This window comes from Myotis yumanensis, unplaced genomic scaffold (genome assembly GCF_028538775.1).
Source record: "Myotis yumanensis isolate MYYU_CA2020_CCGP unplaced genomic scaffold, mMyoYum1.0.hap1 SCAF_8, whole genome shotgun sequence".
NCBI classification, from domain to species: domain Eukaryota; kingdom Metazoa; phylum Chordata; class Mammalia; order Chiroptera; family Vespertilionidae; genus Myotis; species Myotis yumanensis.
This window is the reverse complement of record NW_027223759.1, coordinates 73,649,265-73,665,574: the sequence shown is the minus strand read 5'-3', so window position 1 is coordinate 73,665,574 and position 16,310 is coordinate 73,649,265. Positions and strand designations below refer to the sequence as shown.

Below are 16,310 nucleotides of genomic sequence, written 5' to 3'. Positions count from 1 at the left end.
AGGCTAAGTAGCTTACACGAGGGTCCACAGTGATTAAGTGATGCAGCTGGGCATGAACCTTATTCTGTTTGAGAAAGCCAGAGCCTTTGCTCTTACAACCTTGGTTCACTTCTCTTAGAAGAATTAAGGTAGATTTAGACTCAATATTTCTCTTGCTTTAAGATACAACATTTTTTAAAGAACAAAGTGAGTTATTTTAGCAAGTTATAATAATCTGTATGATTATACCATGACTGAGTACATATAATCACAGTTTAGAAAGTGTGGTAGCCTACACTTTTTATTAATCAACTTGCAGAAGAATTAACAACCTGAAGAAGTTTAATTAAATGTAGAGGCCGTGATTTCTCTCACTTCTTTTTTTCTAATTTGCTCACAGCAGAATCCATTAAGCTGTGAGCACTTTGCAATGAAAATGTTGCCCTCTTAAGTCAAAGTACTGACTACTAAGTGAAAATGTTTGCTGCAGGAGCGTTTTGTGCAGTGTCGTGATGACTGGCGTTGTGTGCTTGCTTCTTTGGGTTTCTAAGAGACACTTTTCTCTAAGGTTTGCTTTTCTAAACATAGTCACTCTATTTTTCGAGTGTTTTTTAATTGGAGACAGAGAAAATATTTTAACCTCCTTTTGTGCATCTGGAAGATGACATAGGTACTTGCTTGTCACCATGGGGTTGTCCTTCACCTGCTTATATATCTTTGAAGATACGTAATAATAATAATAATAATAATAATAATGTAATAGCAATAACAATAATAGTTATGACAACAACTTTCATTGAGCACATCTTCAGTAAACAACATTGTACTGGAGTTAAACAACGCTATGTTCTGATGCTAGACGTTATCCATGGTCACTCAGGTCTGACAGAGCATGTTCTTCCTCAGATGTCCCTCATCCTCTGGTATAAATAAAGACTTCAAAGTGGAAAAAATGTTAATTAGTACTCACAACTTATAAGTTTCCCTATCTCTATATATGTTGCATAATTTTAATAAATTGCCACATCTTAGCATAATGCGCCAACATCATAGATGCTTAAACAGTACTTGGAGATGATCATGATCATGATAATGGCAAAGTTAGCAAGCTGGATCTTTATGACTAAAGTTTAATTAGCACATTAATGTGCATTTTCTGAGAAAAGATAGAAACAATTATTGTGTAATTGTTCTCTATACCGTGTTGAATCACAGTGCAATATTGGCCATTATTCTACCAAATTCTCTTTTGATAGTCTACAGTGTGACATACGTTAATGGAACCAATTCACTATATTTTGTTTTTTACTCTCCTTTGTTTTCTTCCCAGGGCAGTTCTTTAAAACCAAACAAAAAATAAAACAAAAATAAATTTTTAAGAAAGCAGAATATTTCTGAGATAAAAATATATCTATATTTCTCTTTTTATGCTCCATCCCAGAGATTGCAATTTGGTAGGTCTGGGGTGGAGCCTGTGAATTTGCATTTCTAACAAGTTTCCAGGTGATGCTAATTCAGCCACTTTGGAGAACACTCTTTGGGTCACAAGTCTCTTGGTCATTACATTCTAGTCATGTTCTTTCTCAGTATCACTTTAATGACAATATCATGTGGAAACTTAACTTATATTTACAGATGCTTTCCATGTGCTAGACAATGTATTCAGCATTTACTTATTATCCCATTTAATCTGCACAGTGTCACTATTAAATACTTACTATTATTCCTCCAATGTATAGATGAATAAACTAAGTCTCAGAGAGGGGTTAGTGACCTGTTGTTTTTTTGTGCTAGTAAAAGGCACAGTGACTATATAAGCCCAGGTAGTCTATGTAGGGTGGGACAAAAATAGATTTACAGTTGTGAGTACTGAGTTTATTCTTGTATTATTTATTAATTATTGTATTATTTTCCATAAGAACAACTGTAAACATACTTTTGCCACACCTTATACATTTCTAACCTCTACAAAGGAAATAGAAGTTACACTTCCTGTCCTTGAGAATATTATAGCCTGTCAACTCTGTTACCTGCTTTTTTGCTTTACTTCGGTTATGGATTTGTGAAGTTAAGATTTTTCAAAATTGAATAACCTACCTCATTCAAATAGAATGCCAAGTAAGGGAAGGAAGGAGTCATGAAAGGGTGTGGTCTAATGTCCTGGAACACTTGGCTGTGTGATTGTGACCAAGTTACTTAAGTCTCTGAGCTACAGTTTCCTTTTAAGGAAAATAACAATGACAGCTGCTTTTTCCGGACTTTTTAATGATTGAGACAATGCATATAAAGTAAACAGCACATAGTATAATTTAATACAAGTTTGTTTTAAAAGCTGCAAATCATTATTTTCATTGGCCGGGAAACAAAAGACAGGTGGCCATACATTTTCTAAGCCATATACTGAATATTCCTTTTCCCACACAAAATGAGTTATTACTTGATCTTAAAGAAGTGAAATGTCACCTCCTTTGCTAGAAAATGTCTTATGCCTAATTTAAGAGTAGTCCCCAAAAGTAAGGCATCAGAAAGATAACTTTGAATGGGTTACTGACCTACGTACTCCTAATTGCAAGCCATACCAAAGAGCAAAGATGACAGAGGCACTAAAAATTGTATGAGGACCATTTTATCTGTATTGGGAAGAACTGGGGACTAAATGGGTCAAGGAAAATCACAATTCAAGGCAAACTTTGAAGAAAAAGGAAAACCATGATTTTCACGTTCTTATTTTCATAATATATATACATATACAGGGTGTCCCAAAAATTTATATATGCACTCTAACAGCTGAAAGTTCAATTGATGTTTTTTTTTCTTTCCAGATTTAACCCATTGGAATTATTATAATTATTCAAAATATGTATACATTTTTGGGACACCCAGTACATATGTAAAATTTATTTTTTTACTTAAATACTAACTTTTCTAGCATGCTTTAATGTAAAAGGAAACATGGAATTTGTACACCAAAAACCCTTGCAATAGTGTTTATTATTTAAATACTTGTGTAGTAATACACATGTGTATATGTATCTATACACATATGTACAAATATACAAATGTATATATTTAACATTTTATTGTTTGTCACCCTTGATTCCTATTTTCTCTACCTAATTTTTTTAGTTTTTATCTTTATTTTTCATCTTTATTTTTCATACTTCAAAATTATGTTCATGAGAATTCATAGAATTATATATTCTTCAGGAGAGGTTTATCAATTTTTGAATTCAGACAATGTTCAGCCCCTGATATATCTGAACAAATATATGGTTCTCTTCATTTATGCCACCAATCCCTGCAGAAAGTTTCCAATAAATAACACAGATTTTCTATTTATGACTCTCCTTGGAAACTTGACAAAGGAATGTCTTAATCGATCATATTAATAGAAAGAAGCAAAGAAGATCTTGGAGAGGAATTACCAAACTGATACATATTTTACAGAAGCAAGCTTTTGGAATCCATCTCCAGAAAGAGGACTCAAGTTTAGCAAACCCATTTGAACTTGTATTGATTCACTTCAAGCTGAATGCATCAAGGCTGGTGAGAACTATAGCCGCCATCCCCTTACACTGCGGGAAGTGGAAATTCAATGCACAGTGGTTCAAGAGCAGCCTCTTGATCAAACAGTGGCTCGGATCTTTGCATTATCACAGGACAATCTCTGAAGAAGGATCAGGAAGGAAGACTACATAGGGCTTCAGTATAATCAAATCTGAATTCTATCATAGACTTAGTAGTGTGCTTCCAAAATACATCTTATTTATATATTTTTCTCCAGCTCTTTATGAGTGCAGGGTACCCTAGTGAAAGCCGTTGCGGGTATATATCAGCAGGTACACACTGCCATTACTCCTGCAAGTAGTGACACTTCTTTAGAAGAGAGAGAAAAATGCACTCGTTTTCTGATACATGCTCAAGAGCTAAGCAGTTGAGGTTAAGAAAAATACCTTTTTTCATGGTGTTCCTGTGTTATTTTTGGTAAATGCCATCAACAATGACTTCCATTACCGATGACTCAGCATTTTCAGTACCTTAAGTATCCCTGAAAGTTATGTTTCCAGGGAAGCAAATTTCCCAATGTTCACTACTAGTGCTCAGCTGCAGGCTCTTCATCGACGTATCCTCACAGTCTGGAGCATGACCAAGCTGCCTCGTGCTTTTCTCTGGCTCACAACTAAAAGCCGGAGGAGAACGATTGAAATTTTATATATACCGAAGTGAAAGTTTTGGTTGCTTCTGCTAAGTTGATACTGATTTTTGTAAGAAGCCAGTAACTCATTATTCTAGAGCAGCGGTTCTCAACCTGTGGGTCGTGACCCCTTTGGTGGTCGAACGACCCTTTCACAGGGGTCGCCTAAGACCATCCTGCATATCAGATATTTACATTACGATTCATAACAGTAGCAACATTACAGTTATGAAGTAGCAACGAAAATAATTTAATGGTTGGGTCACAACATGAGGAACTGTATTTAAAGGGCCAGAAGGTTGAGAACCACTGCTCTAGAGCAAATGGAGTTTTTTTACCCCTGTGTACTGTGAGGTTTAATATTGTTATTGGGGAAATTGAGGTATCCCTTTTCTCACTGAGTGTTGACAGTGGAGTCCTTATGATATCTCAAGAAAAAGAGTTTTCTTGAGATATCATAAGAATGAGTGATTTTTATTTGCCTGGAATTACACCCCTGGGTTTCCAAAGTCCCATTTCCCTTAGTCCATTCTGGAAGAAGTGTAATTGGGGTTTCAGTAGAGCTAGAAGCAAAGCCAGTTCCATTCCATGTTGCAGCAGGTCCAGTACTGCATCAGGCTAATTACAATGCATCCATCCATTGTTTTCTGGGCCCACTTGGCCGTGGGCCATGTGGGCAAATGCAGGGGAGCCAAGAGAGTGCTCCACCTGCAACACGAGTCCCAAGAGAACCAAGAGAGTGAACTCCTTCATTAGGGGATAAAATATCTCAAATTGCTTGGCCTTTCAATAGCCACACCTATGACCCATTCCCAGGTGTGATTGCCAGCAAGCATCTTCGCTGTCCCTCCAACTTTATTGGGCATGCATCTTTTTCCCCCTGTTCAGTCCCTTTCCCCACAGATCTGCTGGGAATAGACAGGTGGCTCCCTGGAGAGTGTAAAGCTTAGCTTCCTGGTGTAGCTATCTAAATAACATGCCTCTACTATTTGGCCTTCCCTTTGCTTCTTTCCTAGTATTAATAACTGGGTTAATTGCAATGGTATCAGTATCACTCAGAACCATTAATATTTCCAGAACCAATTAGGCCCTGCAGAAAGGGTGCCTCATTTCATGCAGTGTAGCAGCAAATGGCAATTAGATTAAAGCAGTCTTTGGGCTGTTCCAGTTTTTAAAATTCAATATATTATCATTCTCTTTTATACAGTGTAAGTTCTTTGACTCTCACTATCACAAATTTGAAGTATAAATAAGGATTCATTGTTCTCAATCCCTTGGTCTCTTTCTCCCAATCTCTCTACCTGACTTTATGTCTTTTTATAGTAGAAATTCTCTCAAAAAATGGAATAATGACCCCACAAATTGATCAACCAGCTCAACATTGATCACGTGTTTCAGCAATTATCTACATATGACATTTTTATTTCTTCTTCCCCACCTTTTAGTCCTTCTTCTATAGATGACATTAAAGTATATCCCACATTTCATATTATCTTATCCATGAATATTTATATATATTTTCTTAAGAGATAATGGCTAATCACAACTTCAAAATATAACTACAATACTATTTTACACTTTGTAGGAGTTTATTTTTAAAAATTTAAAAACATGACTCATACAAAGTATCAAAGTTAATTAACTTATTAATGATTAAACCAGTATGATTGCAAGGCTGGTCCAACAAGAATTGAAGAGGGCAGAAAACTTTTACTTCTAGCAATAATCAAATATTATTGGATTTTTTGGTTTATTCTCATTGTAAACCAAAAAAAAAAAAAAAAGAGCAAAATATATAAAGCAACAGTTTTCAGACATTGAACAACAGGTAGCATGGACTATAATCCTGAGGGAAGATAAACCAAGTGAGGTGAACCTTAACAATCACCATGGTTTCCGGATGGAGAATGTCTGGGTAATGGTGCCAGGAATGAGAGCCTAACAAAAGCATAGGAGGAGCCAGAGATCAGAGATCTGAGAAGTAGAGGAAGCTAAAATGTGAAGGGCAAAATACTGAAGAGGGTAAGGCTAGGCAAAATAATCTAGATATCTAAATAAGGATTTCTTAGCGTTCTTGTCCAAACATGTATAATTTTGTTAACTAATGTCACCCCAATAAATTCAATTAAAAAAAAAAAAGAAACAAGACCCTTACATATCCTGTCTATAAGAGACTTACTTCAGATCAAAACACACACAGACTGAAAATAAGGGAACGTAAAAAGATATTTTATGAAAATCAAAACAAAATAACAAAACAAAAAAGCTGGGGTAGCAATACTTATACCAGACAAAATAGACTTTAAAGCAAAGGCTATAATGAGACAAAGAAGATCCCAGCAATTCCACTTCTGGGCATTTATCCAAAGAAACCCCAAACACTAAATAAAAAATACATATATAGCCATATGTTCATTGCAGCATAATTTACAATAGCTAAGATATGAAAGCAACTTAAGTGTTCATGAATAGATGAATGGATAAAAATATATACAATGGAATATGACTCAGCCATAAAAAAAGAATGGAATCGTGCCATCTGCAACAACATGGGTGTACCTAGCGGGTATTGTGCGGATGTACTTGCTGCTTAAACTCATAGTCTTGTCAAACTTTTCAGACAAGTCAGGTTCCAGTTCACCCACTGCTGGTTTGGGATTCACTACTCTCATGTCAGCCAAGGCAGTTAGCACATCAGTTTTTCAGTTTCCTCAATATTGTTGCTTTGGCACTCTTACATTATCATCACCATGTGAGGCGAACGTGATAACCACTACACTACGGAAACGCGCTATCATCACCATGTGATCATTTGTAAATCTTTAAACACAAATTCCTTTACTCTCATTTTAGTGGTAATTCTGGAGGGAATTCTGTAAAACTTCCCATCTGTAACCAAAATCTTAATTTAATCTTAACATAATTTATGAAAAGTATTTAATTTTTATGAAACTAAGTTTACTTCTTACTTTGAAATTTAGCAGATTTACTATTTTTAATATTGTGTTTCTAGTACCTTAATTGTATAAAATATACAAATATATTTAATTCATATGGTATTTAATTTTGTGTATAGTATGAGATAGGCTTTTCAGTGAAATCCCAAATGAATATTTATCCACTGACTTTCTGTATTTTATATTCTATATATTTTTATGAGAATTTTCTTTATATAGTCATTGTATACAATTAAATTTTTCACCGCTAGTATTAATGTGTTTTTTTAGTGTGAAGTACTAACTGGTTAATTATAGTATCTAATTATATTATTGGGTTTTATGTATAACTTACAACCATCATGCTTTCTAAATATTCCTATTAATTCTTCTGTGTTCTTTTTTATTATTTAACATTCTTAGGTATTTCTCATTATTTAACCAATTAATCTATATAATCATACAATATGCAAATAATTATTTTATCATTTTTGTGTTATTATCCTGATCATATTTTATATTCAAGGACTTTCTAAATAATACTAAAAATAAAAATTACATCAGTATTTTCCTGGTTTTAATAATAATATTACACTTAAGGCATTTTATTTATTAATTGATTTTTAAGATATTTTTATTGATTTCAGAAGGAAGGGAGAGGAAGAGAGAGAGAGAAACATCAATGATGAGAGAGAATCATTGATTGACTGACTCCTGCATGTCCCCTCCTGGGGATTGAGCCCACAACCCGGGCATGTGCCCTAACCAGGAATCAAACTGTTCTGGTTCATAGGTCTATGGCTGGTTGACCTATGACTGAACCACACCAATCAGGCCATTTGAGCCATTTTAAACAGTATCCTCATTGCTCATATTTAAGAAGTTTCTCTAAATTTATTTTAACATATATGCAACTATACCTGTATATACATATATGTTTTTGGAAATGATTACTTTGTTATAGCAAATGCTTTTTACAAATCTTATGATTTTAAAATAGACCTTATAATTTTGAAGTGTGCATTTATCTTAAAATAAATTGTATTTGGTTGTAGTCTATGATTATTTTTATTTCATTTTTAATAGCTTTTATTATTTATTATTTTTAATTACATTTAATATTATATTTATTCAAGGTGTACACCACAGTGGTTATTTTTATAACTTAAGAATTTAGTTTATTATTATTTTATTATTTTTAAAAATATGTTTTTATTGATTTCAGAAAGAGGAAGAGAGAGATAGAGATGAAGAGAGAGAATCATTGATTGGCTGCCACATACATACCCCCTACTCCTGGGGCTAGAGCCTGCAACCTGGGCTTGTGCCCCAGCAGAATCCAACCATGACTTCTTGGTTCATGGGTGATGGCTCAACCACTGAGCCACATTGGCAGGGCAGTTTATAATTATTATTTTAATTGTTTCAGAATGTCTCTCACCACACCCCTTCACACTATCCTCCCATTATATCATATTGGATTTAATATTATGCCATTATGCTTATTTAGAAAAATTCATTTGAAAGGTTTCCACTTTTTTCCCCTCTGAACCAATTTTTTTTTAAATGTAGGAATTAGTTCTTTGAATTTTAAAAACATCTGTAGCAAGAACATTTCTCAATAGTATATTTTTAACAATCTTTTCAATTTCTCCAGCGGCTATATTCTTTTGAAACTACCTCATTCTTGAATAAAGTTTAGTCATTTACATACTGCATGAACATGACATTTTTTGGTAGATTTAAAAATATCTATTCAAATAAAGTACACGCAATTTTTGTTTTAGTTCATTTACTCCCATATATCTGTAATTATGTTCTTTTTATTATATATATCTCCTGTGTGTGTGTGTGTGTGTGTTTCTGTCATTTACATTTCTTTACCATTTGGGGGATACTTAGATATCCTATTATTGCTAATAAAATATATAACATTTGTGTTTAACTTTGAAGAAAAACATACTTGAATATTCATTCACTTTTTAAACAATTTTTAATTTGAAAAGATTTTACTTCATTCTATCAATTAAAAAATACATTGTTTCTTTATATTTTATTAAAGTATAGTTTATATCAACATTATGTTGCTTTCAGGTATACGTATAGTCAACATTTATATACTTAGAGAAGTGATCACCATTATAAGTCTAGTGCGCATCATAGCGACTGGTCGAACAGTCGAATGGTTGAACGAATGATCAGACACTTAGTATATTAGGCTTTTATTATATAGTATTAATGACTTTATACCATATGCTGTACATTACATCCCCATGACTTATTTATTATATAACTAGAAATTGTTTGTACCTCTTATTCCCTATCACCTTTTTCACTCTTTTTCCAATTTCTTCTTCTCCGGCAAGCAGGAGTTTGTTCTCTATTTCTATGAGTCTGTTTCTTCTTTATTCTTATTTTGGATTCCACATATAAGTGAAATCATATATGTGGTGTCTGTCTTTCTCATGTTACTTACTTACCATAATACCCCCTAGTTCCATGTGTGTTGTTGAAAATAGCAAGATTTTTCTTTTCTATGGCTGAGTAATATTCCATTGTGTATATATACCACATCTTTATTATCCATTGATCTATTGATGGACACCTAGGTTCCTTCCATATCTTGGCTATTGTAAATAATGCTGCCATGAACACAGAAATGTACATATCTCTTCAAATTAGTTGGGGTTTTTTTTGTTGTTGTTTCCTTGTGATAGAGACCCAGAAGTGAAATTGCTGGGTCATGTGGTAGTTCTATTTTTAGTTTTTTGAGGAACTTATTTAATGTTTTTCATGGAAAGTGGAACCCTCATGCACTGCTGGTGGGGTTTCTCTCTCCCTTTAAATTATGAAGCATTTTAAGCATAAAGAAAACTGCAGGGAGTTATGTAAATAAAACTTTGCAGCTTCATAAAAATTTATGTACTTTTTAATGCAATCCTCTCTATGTATGCCTGTGAAATTTTGTGTCCTTTCTATAGCCATTTTGTGTTTATACTTAGGCACTAATACTTTAAGTGATACTGCTTAAACTGTTAGTGCTGACATGGAGGGTGGCAAGTATTGGGTTTTCTTTACCTTTTTCATGTATCTACTCACTTTACTGGACTCTTCTATTCTTTCATGTCAAATCTATTATCTTGGTATTTTCAGAGCTATAATATGTCATCTCAAACAATGAACATCTTTATTCTGACATGAATGTGTTTAACATTTATTCTCTTCTTAGACCTGCTTTAGTTGGACAGAGCTAACAATAATGATGACCAATTATATGCTACTGGTTATGGGCATCTTTGTCATATTCTTGAATTTCACAATGACAAGTGTTTTACAATTATTATGACTGTTACAGTGAGATAGACAATTTATATTTTTCTTTGGGCTTCAAGGATTAAAAAACAAAACTAAGACCACAGCCCTAGCTGGTTTGGCTCAGTGGATAGAGAGTCGGCCTGTGGACTGAAAGGTCCCAGGTTCGATTCTGGTCAAGGGCACATGCCTGGGTTGCAGACTCAATCCCCAGTAGGGGGCATGCAGGAGGCAGCCAGTCAATGATTCTCTCTCATCATTGATGTTTCCATCTCTCTCTCCCTCTCCCTTCCTCTCTGAAATCAATAAAAATAAAAAATAAAAAACTAAGACCACAAAACAGTCATTTGTATTGTAAATAATTATAGGAAATTGAAGTGAAGTTATTGTATTCTGGTTCCATACCTCTCTTCCATTTTCCCTATGATTTTTCTCTTTGCTGTCAGTACCTACCTGTGCTTTACTCTGCATGTCTGAGCTGGGTTCCTGCCATTCCTTTTTCACTGAACAGTATTCAAAACATTCTCTTACACACTTATTGGAAAGAAGTAGGCCATTGGCTGAGCTAGTCAACATGGCTAATACTAGGCAAAGACTTTTTGGCCAAGACACAGCAATGTAGAGCATCAGCTCGACGATGCTTTTCTGAGCTGGAATGGTGGACAGGTGAGGCCAGCTGGCACGGGAATGTGTGCATGACAGGCACCATATCCTGCCTAGTATATCTGACTATGAGAGTAATATGCTTATTTCTATATTTGGATGAGATTTTATCAGGCATAGGCTTTTGATTTTCTTTAATAAATATTTGGCATGTATTGAGGTCACACTGTCCATGTGTAAGTATGTGTGTCTATGTGTGTGTAAATCACTGTACTAAAGACATTTTGAAAGCTTTTTTAGGTATTTTTGCTTTCCCAGGAAACACATTCCAATCATTAACAGTATATTATATTTTTAATGTAGCACTCATTTTTTTATTTATTTTTAAAACATATTAGTATCCATATAATATAGTTAAGCATCTTAGTACTTTGGCATCATATTTGTATAATTGAGATTGACATAATTTCCTTCTCATCTATTACTATTATAAGTAAAGTCAGGTACATCACATGCTGTAAAATAAACTCTGAATGTTTGGGTTTTTTGTGTTTTGTTTTTTTTTTTCGTCTAAGAAAAAAACATGCTACTTGAAAGAATTTATTTGTGATACTGCTTGGAGCCTTTTGGTAGACAACTTTTAGTCATGTATTCAATTTCCCAGGATTATCAGTCCATTTAGGGTTTCTATTATCTCTTGAGTTAATGTCGGAACATTTGTATATACTGTTTAAAAATCCCCTTAGGGAGAGACTTCTTGTATCTATTATTGTATCTGCTTTCATTTACCTTTTGTTTATTTTTTCTTTATTTATATTAGTTCAATTTGTCAGAAATTTATGCTAGAAATGTTATTTTTCAAATTTTTATTTCATGATCAATTCTAGTCTTTCTATTTTTTATATTCCAACTAGAGGCCCGGTGCATGGAAATTCATGCACTGGAGAGTGTGGTCCCTCAGCCCGGCCTGCCCCCTTTTACAGTCCAGGAGCCCTCAGGGGTGGGAGGTGACCTGGCGATCAGGAGATGGCAATGCCCCATCACACCTCTGCTGCTGCCACTGCTGGCAGTGCAAGCCTCGGCCGGCCCTGGTTACCTGAGCCTCGGGCAGCTCTGGGGGCAGGGCAGCCACCATTTGAGGCTTGCTGGCCCTGGCGGACCCCGAAGGCAGTGGAGCAGTCAGACCTGCCTGGGGGTGAGCCCGGCCATGCCACGCACCTGCTGCCCTGGCGCGGCTGAGGGGACTGGGCACCACCATCTTGTGGCTGTGGGTGCTGCCATCTTTGAGGGCATGGCAGTCAATTAGCATATTCCCTCTTTATTGGCTTTGGGTGCTGCCATCTTTATGAGGGTGTGATGGTCAATTAGCATATTCCCTCTTTATTAGATAGAATTGTGTGTGTGTTTTTATTTTTGGTTCTTGCACTTAACCTATTGTCATTGAGTTTTAAGGTACATACAGTATTTTTCCAACTAGAATAGAACATTTTTAGTATATTTACTGTCTTTTGTAGTAATGAGAACACTCAAGGACATTAATATTAAGGATGTTATAGGATCTACCTATAAAAGAATTTGTGCACTATGAAACCAGCTGGAATATTAAGGGTTTGGCTCTGACTTTAAAGTTGATATCAAGTATTTTCAGTTTCACTACTGCCTGAAAAGCCCAAAAAGTTGCAAACATTCTTATGTCCTAAATAGTCATTTCACAAATTACATTTAAGTTTTAAAATTTCAAAGGCTTTCTTAATTATTTAATCTTTTTTATTACTATTTGCTTTTAAAAATGTAGTAAGGCTTGCAAAGGGGATGCTGTACGGTCATTTGTTAGTTTTCCACTATGATTGAAACAAACATACAATTTATTTTCTTTCTTAGAATTCATGTTATGTATTTATAGACAATTCAGCTCTCTATATTTTTCAATATTCTTTTGTCCATATTTGTCATTAGGCAACTTGAAAAATTATAGTCTGACAGCGGTCTGAGTATGTTATTATGATTGTATTTCTGTCAAATTTTCCTTGCCTTTATAATCGTGTTTTATTTCTATAGTTTGATACCTTGTTATTTAGCACAAGCTTCATAAATATTTGCTTCAATAATTTTTAATTGACCTTTGTTACATCAGAACTTTGCCATTTTATTCTATTTTGTTGTACATAGATCTTTCTGCTTTACTTTCCTTTTCATGTGTTTTTATCTTCACTCATTCCTTTTCCCCCATATACTTTTCTTTTTAAAAAATATATTTTTATTGATTTCAGAGAGGAAGGGAAAGGGAGAGAGATAGAAACATCCATGATAAGAGAGAACCATGGATCAGCTGCCTCCTGCACGCCTCCTACTGGGGATCACGGCTGCAACCTGGGCATGTGCCCTGACCAGGAATCAAACCTGTGACCTCACGGTGCACAGGTCGATGCTCAACCACTGAGCCATGCCAGCAGGGTTAATTTTCTTTTTTAAAAAACTTGTTTTACAAGTATAATTAATGCTTTTGGCTTTTCACAAGAGTATTAACATTTAACTATAACTGGTATCTATTGTTATTACTTTTAAAAAAAGGATCCTTGACATTTCTCCTGTTTCCAACAACTTTATGGACTATGCCTTGCATTTTTTAAAAATATATTTTATTGATTTTTTTTTTTTTACAGATAGGAAGGGAGAGGGATAGAGAGTTAGAAACATCAATGAGAGAGAAACATCGATCAGCTGTCTCCTGCACACTCCCCATAGGGGATGTGCCTGCAACCAAGGTACATGCCCTTGACCAGAATCGAACCTGGGACCCTTGAGTCCGCAGGCTGACGCTATATCCCCTGAGCCAAACTGGTCAGGGCTGCCTTGCATTTTTCTATGTATTTGAGTAATTTAATATTACTACTGATTATCCTTCATCTTTACAAAAAGCCTCGAACATACATTTTTTCTGTTATAAACTTCTAAACAAAACTATGCACGCTGTATACGAGGGCTCTTTAGCTAGTTTTATTTCTCCCCAAATCTTTCTTTGTCCAGATAATCTGAAATTATAGACCTAGATGATTATTTGATTGTCAACTTCTTTCTATTATATGATCATATATTATTTATAGAAATAATAGAAAATGTTAAGGTTTTTCTCTTTTATCTTAGACTTTTTTTGTTATTCAGAGCATGGTACTCTTTATTTGCTGCATTGTAATTGGAATATATCACGTCAAGCAAGTTGGAATGATACCTTAAGTTTCTGTTTACTTCATTATGACAAAATTTCAAGTTCAATTGCTTTTGTGCATTCTAAGACCATAATTATTATTCCTACAGCAACTCTCATTATCTTGTATTATTGGATATATTTTTATTCTTACTGAATTTTTCAATGTAGTATGGTTTGAGTATTATATGAGCATTTCCCCTTTCCAATTCTAGGAAATTTTAAGTCTTCTGGTGTATATATTTCATACATTAAAATGTACAAATCTTAAAGGTACAGTTTGATTCATTTTTACTTTTTATACATCTGATTAACCACCAACAGATAAAAATAGAGGCCAATTCCAGCACCCTACATGCACCTTGATGTGACGTTTCATTTTATACATATACTTCCCTGTCCCAAGTTAGCTCTAGACTTACATCTATCATATCTATTAGTTTTCTGCCTTGAACTTCCAGTATGTTCCTAGTCAGCTGGGTCAGTTGGTTGGAGAGTTGTCCCTTATACCGAAAGGTAGTGGGTTTAATTCCCAGTCAGGGCACATATAATTAGGTTGTGGGTTGATTCCAGTCAGGGCACATACACAAGACAGTCAATGTTTCTCTCTCTTGCTCTCTCTCCCTTCTTCTCTCTTTAAAATCAATAAAAACATATCCTTGGGTGAGGAGAATTTTTAAAAAAAGAAATGACACAGTACACAATATGTCTGATCTTTTATGTCTGATCTTACTAGCTTAATATTATTTTGTACATTATATAAATGAAATCACAGTATATATTATTTTGTGTCTAGCTGATTTCACTCATTATAATGTTTTGGAGATTTATGAGTGTTGTTGAGGTCATTAGTTCATTTTTGTTGCTAAGTATTATATCATTATAGAAATATAGCATCATTTATTTACATATTCTCTTGTTAATGAACATTTGGGTCATTTCCACTTTAGTTCCCTGGGGAATATAACTACTCTGACCATTCTGTGAGTGGCTTTTTGGATATTTGCACTCATTTGTTTTGAGCATATATCCAGGAATGGAATAGCTACATCACAGAATAGATATACACCTATTATTAGAAACGTTCAAAAATTTTCAAGGTTATAGAATCATTTTACATAATTTCCAGCAATTTATGAAAATTCCAATTCTTAAACTTCCTCATTCACATTTGGTGTTTTCAAGTTTTGTGTGTGTGTGTATGTGTGTGTGTATGTATGTTTAATTTTAGCTATTTAATAATAGCTAAACTATTAAATTTAATAATATCTCATTGTTATTTTAATTTGCATTATCCTGATGACTAATAATGGTGAATAAATTTTTGTATGTTATGGGTCATTTATTTTTTTATTTTTATTTTTTTTAATATATTTTATTGATTTTTTACAGAGAGGAAGGGAGAGAGATAGAGAGTTAGAAACATCGATGAGAGAGAAACATCGACCAGCTGCCTCCTGCACATCTCCCACTGGGGATGTGCCCACAACCCAGGTACATGCCCTTGACCGGAATTGAACCTGGGACCCTTCAGTCCGCAGGCCGACGCTCTATCCACTGAGCCAAACCGGTTTCGGCAGTTATGGGTCATTTAGACATCTTATTTGTAAAATGCCTGTTCAAGTCTTTCACTTTTTGTTTTTTAAATGCACTACTTTATTTGGAGGAGACGGCCTTTTATTTACTAGATGTATTGAGAAATGACTGACAAATATCATTGTAAAAGTTTAAAAGTGTGCAATGTGATAATTTGAGATATATATATATATATATATATACATATATATATATATACTAGAGGCCCGGTGCACAAAAATTTGTGCACTCGGGGGGAGAGGGGGTCCCTCAGCCCTGCCTGTGCCCTCTCGCAGTCTGGGACCCCTTGGGAGATAACGACCTGCTGGCTTAGGCCTGCTCCCGGGTGGCAGAGGGCAGGCCCAATCCCTAGGTGCAGCCCCTGGTCAGGCTCAGAGCAGGGCCGATTGGGGAGTTGGGGCGCCGCTCCCTGTCATGCACAGAGCAGGGCGGATGGGGAGGTTGCGATGCCACCCCTAGTCACGCTCAGGGTAGGGCCGATTGG

At 34.9% G+C, this 16,310-nt stretch overlaps 1 protein-coding gene across 1 annotated transcript in view; it reads left to right on the top strand.

The window, feature by feature from the left end:
* The window catches only part of THSD7B (thrombospondin type 1 domain containing 7B), an 838,394-nt gene that overhangs the window by 735,067 nt on the left and 87,017 nt on the right, over positions 1-16,310 (top strand). The window lies entirely within an intron of this gene.